Source organism: Malaclemys terrapin, chromosome 2 (genome assembly GCF_027887155.1).
Source record: "Malaclemys terrapin pileata isolate rMalTer1 chromosome 2, rMalTer1.hap1, whole genome shotgun sequence".
Taxonomy (NCBI): domain Eukaryota; kingdom Metazoa; phylum Chordata; order Testudines; family Emydidae; genus Malaclemys; species Malaclemys terrapin.
In genome coordinates this window covers 150,878,725-150,884,724 of record NC_071506.1, presented here as the reverse complement: position 1 = coordinate 150,884,724, position 6,000 = coordinate 150,878,725, and positions in this window count along the sequence as shown.

Below are 6,000 nucleotides of genomic sequence, written 5' to 3'. Positions count from 1 at the left end.
CTGTGGGAGTAATCCACTCAGTGGAACAATATGGCCCTAAATAATAGTATACTGATTAAATTTTAAATGGAACAGCTGAAATTGTCAGTATAAATGGTGAGTTTCTATCCATAAATATTATTATTAAATAAATTTAATATTATATTAAATTGAGCTACTGAATAGTTTTGTTATTGGTAATATGTATATGGTGTCAACTATATTGTTAAACAAAATTGTCTTCCTGGATTGGAATTAACCAGAATTACTACTGCCTGATTATTTGTTTAGTTTATAAGATTTTATTAGTACTTTATTAAATTTGAATATGCTGTCTTGATTTCATATTTCGCTTATGTGCTCACATCTGTAATAGAAAGGTGAGAGAAGTGCTTAGATAGTTAAAAACCAAACTACTAAGCTGTACGACTTAATACACATCATGGTATCAGCATCTAAGGCAGTGGTGAGCAACCTGTGGCCCGTCAGGGTAATCTGCTGGCAAACTGGGAAACAGTGTTTATCTTGACTATCTGCAGGCACGGTTGCCTGCAACTCCCAGTGGCTGCAGTGTAGATTCCCAGCCAATGGGAGCTGTGGGAAGCAGCACAGGCTGCAGGGAGGTGCTGGCTTCCTCTTCCTGCAACTCCCATTGGCTGGGAATGGTGAACCGTGGCCACTGGGAACTGTGGGCAGCCATGGCTGCAGATGGTCAATGTAAACACTGTCTCACAGCCCGCCAGCAGATTACCGTGATGGATCGCATGCGGCCCATGGGCTGCAGGTTGCCCACCACTGATCTAAGGGCTTGTCTACTCTTACAGGGGATTCAACGTGCGGCGATCGATGCATCAGCGGTCGATTTAGCGGGTCTAGTGAAGATCTGCTAAATTGACCACCAATCAGTCTCCCGTTGACTAATGTACTCCACCTGAATGAGGTCAAGGGGATTCGACAGGAAAGTGTCTCCAGTTGACATCGCGTATTGTGGACCTCGCGGTAAGTAAATCTAAGTATGTCGACTTCATTATTCATGTAGCTGAAGTCACGTAACTGAGATCGATCTCCCTCCGTAGTGTAGACAAAGCCTAAGTGTCTAAATGTGTTTCAGTTTGTAGTAGGTGCTGCTCTACATGACTGCATTGATGCGTTAGCCTCATTATAATCCTTCAAACAGTAAAACAGTCTCCCTATTAAATAGCCATTTTTTTCTAAGTACTCTAAAATGCACATGATTATTCAGATTGTCTTGAAAATTACTCTTCCTCATGGGTCGCAAGGTAAGGTAAGTGGTCCAAATTTGAGATGGTTTGAGCAAGGGGTCCCACAGATACAATCCCCCCTAAAAAAAAAATCACAACACCAAAATATTCTGGTTCTTACAATTTTTGCACATGCTTGGGCTCAAACTATGGCTCTGATTTATGATTTGTCAGCTAATAGTAAATTTCCTGAAGAATGCATTTTTCAGGGCACTATTCATGTAATTGGGTTGAATTAAGAGAATAATTTAATAAAAAAAAATGGAAATGTCAAAAATGAAATTTTTGGGCATTTTCTAAATGAGCTGGTTTGACCTTTCATTTTGAATTGACATTTTCAAAATATTTTGTTTGACATGAACATCATTTTCATTATTTTTTGTTTTGCAGAGAAAAAGCAAAAAATAAAAAAATAAAAAAATCCATTTTGATTCCAAACTAACCAAAATTTGGGGAAGGGTTTCTTGGTTCAACCACCAAACAGACAAAAATCAATTACCTCAGATGTACTGATATCACCACTTTGGTTTGATCTCAGTGTAATTGGGAGTATAAACCCTGCACTAGACTGATGGGGTTAAACAGCAATTCTGGGCCCAGATGATCCCACCTAGCAGCACCTGAAGAGTATGCCCCAGATAGAAGTGGTGCTCAAAAGGTAGCCAGATCACTCAGAACGGAGTTAACAAGGTAGGGAGCTCTTGAGAAGGGATGCTGCAATAGCTCCTCTGGGGAAAAAAGAAGCCTACTGGCTAGCGTCAGACAGACTGAAGGTACAGTTGATACCTTTTCTTCAGTACCTTATGCTACAGACAGCAAAGCTTGGACTATAGAGTGAGCGGCAGGAAGTGGTCCAGTAAGGGCACCTATAAGGCATATTTGGGTACCTGGTCATTGCTAACCCTCACAAGGCCCTGGGTTGGAGCCTGATGGAGTGGGAGGGCCCAGGCTCCCCTGCCAACCTCCCTCTGCAATAAGGAGGAGTTGATTCCCTAACCACTAGGTGATGCCTCCATCATGGGCCAACCATCACACTTAGCTCATGACTGGCACCTACTATCGTTACGAGGAAGCAATATTTTAAAAGTTATTCAAGGTAAAAGTTGGAACTACAATGTAACTTGAGTCAAGTAGTCAGTCATTTGTAGATATGCAAACTGGAGTATTTGCAGACTGGTGTCAACAACTTTCTGGCTTAAGGCAACATGCTCTGGCCACTCAACCTGAGCAACAGCAACTTCTTGAGAGTCTGAGTCTTGCCCTCGGCAGCTTTCTGAGAATATGGTATTCACATGAGTGCTCGCTGCCTGCATTGTGCAGGAGCTCCTTTCTGAAGCTTTGCCCTGAAAGCAAAATTTATTTAAGAGCAGTGAGTAGGGAATTCACCCATACAAGCCCTGCAGTGATTAATGTGGGCTATAAGAGGCCAATTAATCTTGTATGCTGCACCTGGAGGGAAGCTGGGGATTGATAAGCATTAATTGCAGATGAAGCCCAGGTTGGGGGCAAGTTGGGACAGGAGTTTAAAGTGAGTGCAGGAATGAGGTCTGCAGTCACATCCTAGAGGGAAAGGGAGTTGGCCAGGGACAAGGAGGTAATCCAGGGGGAGAGTAAGCCTGGGGTCCTGTCCTGGACTGGAGAGTCTGGCAAGAGGCAAAGATGGGTGAAGTAGCCCTGGGCAGCAGAGGAATCTCTGGTGAAAAACCGAATAGGCAAGCAGATAGGGGAAGGGTAGAAAGGCACCCAGGGAAACAGCAATAGGGCCTGAAACTGAGCAAACCTAGGCTGCTAATCATGGGGTCCCTATGCTGGAACCCAGAGTAGTAGGCAGACCTGGGTTCCCCTACTAGCCACTGGTAAAGTGACACAGGACCTAGACTTGGAATGGAAGATGGTCTGAGACTGGATCCAGACAGCTTGTCTGGAGGGAACTTGTTACTCTGAAAGGGTGAGGACCATATAGTGACCTGGCTGAAAGGTTGTATGTCAAAGATGGAGCACCCTGAGTCACAGAGAAAGAGAGAGAGACCACAGTGCAAGCAACGGAGGGGATAAGAGCTCATTCCCAGACCTAGCCACAAGAAAGTGCACCTCTGGTGAGTGGACCCCCTTCACAGGTCCATATTTAAAAGTGCTCTAAAATCCATATGCCTACTCATTGATTTTAAAGTGCTGCACCAGGCCGGGGTTAAAGTTGTTCCAGAACAAGAGTGTCCAGACAGGGAGTTATACTACTACAATTTTATTGACAAGCCCTTGATGTCAGCATGATCAAAAGGGTTTCTGTGCATCAGGAAATGCTTCATAATAGGCCTGTTCCAAGGACTAGGGTAAGATTGACATTGACTGCTGTAGTACCAGGTTACTGTCTTGAATCAAAACACTAATGTATGATTATCAAGAACAAATTTCATCTTTCTTCAAGAATCCATCCAATCTATGCAAACCATGGGTATTCATTTATTAGTTGCACCCCTCAAAGTGCTGTTGTTCCTTGACAAAAAGAGTCTAAGGGAAACATCATATGACTATACTTTTTTTCCTAGCATATGTCCCTTTTAAAAACAGTTATAGCAAACAAATAGTTGTCCCCCTCACCAATCCATACCGCTATTGAAAAATCAAGTAGTGAACAAAGTGCAATGAACACTTGAAAATGATGCTCTAACCCAAGGGATTTTTGGTATACCTTTTCCACACCTCTTTGAAACTAGAAATCCTAGTGCATCCATAACTGTGGTGCCGCTACTGCCTCACAATTGGAGCTTTAGGTAACTCCGCCATTTCAAAACTTTTATTCTGATACTGGGATGCAGATTAGAAATTTCAAAATATCCTGCAGAAAGGAAATTCTGAAAAAACTGGTTCAGAAAAATATATATTTTTAAATTAAGTTCCCAGGAGTCAGAGACAGCTGACTCTTACATTTCTTCAGCCCGCCCAGGATTGCAAGCCCTGAGGGTCCTGGCTCAGCTGTCTTGAAGCCACAGACCATGGAGTTTTGGGCTCCTCAGCAGCCCGCCATGTGAGCTGGCAGGAGACCAGGCATGTTTGTGATAGAAAACCTACTTGTTTAGAAGGAAGATAGTTGAAACTGAACCGTGTCTGCAAAACCTTTTTGTTTTCATGAATAAGCATTTTCCTACAAAAAAAATCTAATCAGAAAATTCCCAACCAGCTCTACCCATCACAATATTGCTGTGCCACATTAGGGTTAGCTAGCTGTGCAAACTGGGATCATTTGATTAAGGGGGTTTCTCAGATAAAGTTCCTCCACCTCCCTCCAATAAGAAGCTGATTTTAATAATCATCCGGCTCTAAAATCCACATATTAGCATCTCTCTCCGTAACCCTTTTACTAACAGTAAATTAGTGTGATTCAGCAATATTAATCTTTTACTCTGGCAACTTTGTTTCCAAATCAATTAATTTAGAAGCTGTAATTAACTGCAAAGTTGGGAAAGCACAAATATTATACCATCAGTACGCTATGTTCTTCACATTTAACTATAGGAATAAAAATAATCATGTTTATTACCCTAGTACCAGGCATCCACCAAGCATGGGCCCTACTATGCTAGGCACTGTATAAGCACAGCCTAGTAAATAATACCTGCCCTGGAGAACCTGCAGTTCAAAAGTATACCTGCTTTGCAGCTGGGCACGTGAATGGCAGTTCATGTACATGTACCACCATGAGCTGTAATCTAGCTAGCTCACTACACACAAGTGAGGTTGCCATGGTTTCAGTGCAGGCTGCACAAGTGAGTACATATCCAAAGGATCGGGTGGGCTTTTGCAGCCTGCACTGTGGCATCCTTCTATTTTTAATGAGCTACATAGATTACATCTTGTGTGTATGTCTACATGAGCTGTCATTCGCACCCCTGGCTGCAGTGTAGATGTACCTTATATTGGTAATGTAAAATATTACCTTATTACTGATTTGTCATAATATCTTATAAAAATAGCATTGGAAAGATTACAGGGTTAAATTCTGCATTATTAAAATAGCTTAAATATTTAAACATGGAAATACTTACCAAAGTGAATAATGGTATTTCAAAAACAAGTAGGATTTTTTAAAAATAAATCTTAGACTTCTTGCCCTTCCTTTTTTAGATGCTTCAAGCTCTATTGAGAGCTAAATACATATACACAAAGGCCAAAATAAAACTGTTAAGCTGTGAGTGTTTAGCACTATTACAAACTATTCAGTAAGCCACAGGAATCAGAGTTCTTACAAGGAGCTCCCCATTTGTCTGTGCTATTCAACCCCCAAATAGTTCCCTTTATTGCACCTTGCTTAGCGTTCTAAGCCTTTCTTGGTATACATTTCTTGGTTTGGTCTAGGTCTGCATTTTATATTTCTTGGTCTTTAAACAGAAGGACAGTTTTGTATTCTTTGCACCCCCACAATTCCAGTTTAAGACTCCAATTTTATCCATCACGGCACCCCATGCAATAAGCTCCACAGGCCTGTATTAATGGATCCAGCTTTGGATTGAACCCTAAATCAGTGAGATATTAAGTGCATAAAGAATGCAGTATTAGAGTAATGGTTCTTAAAGAGAAAACAATTCCCTTAAGTCATAACACTGTAAGGTGTGTGGACTCTACTCTGGATTTGCACCAGTGCAAATGAGAGAACTTGGCCCATTGTGTTTTGCTGTAACACATAAAATGCTGATTTGGGAGGGCTTTAGGTTTGAAAGGTTTATCATTTTGCTACCATAATGTAGAAGCATTGAAAATACAT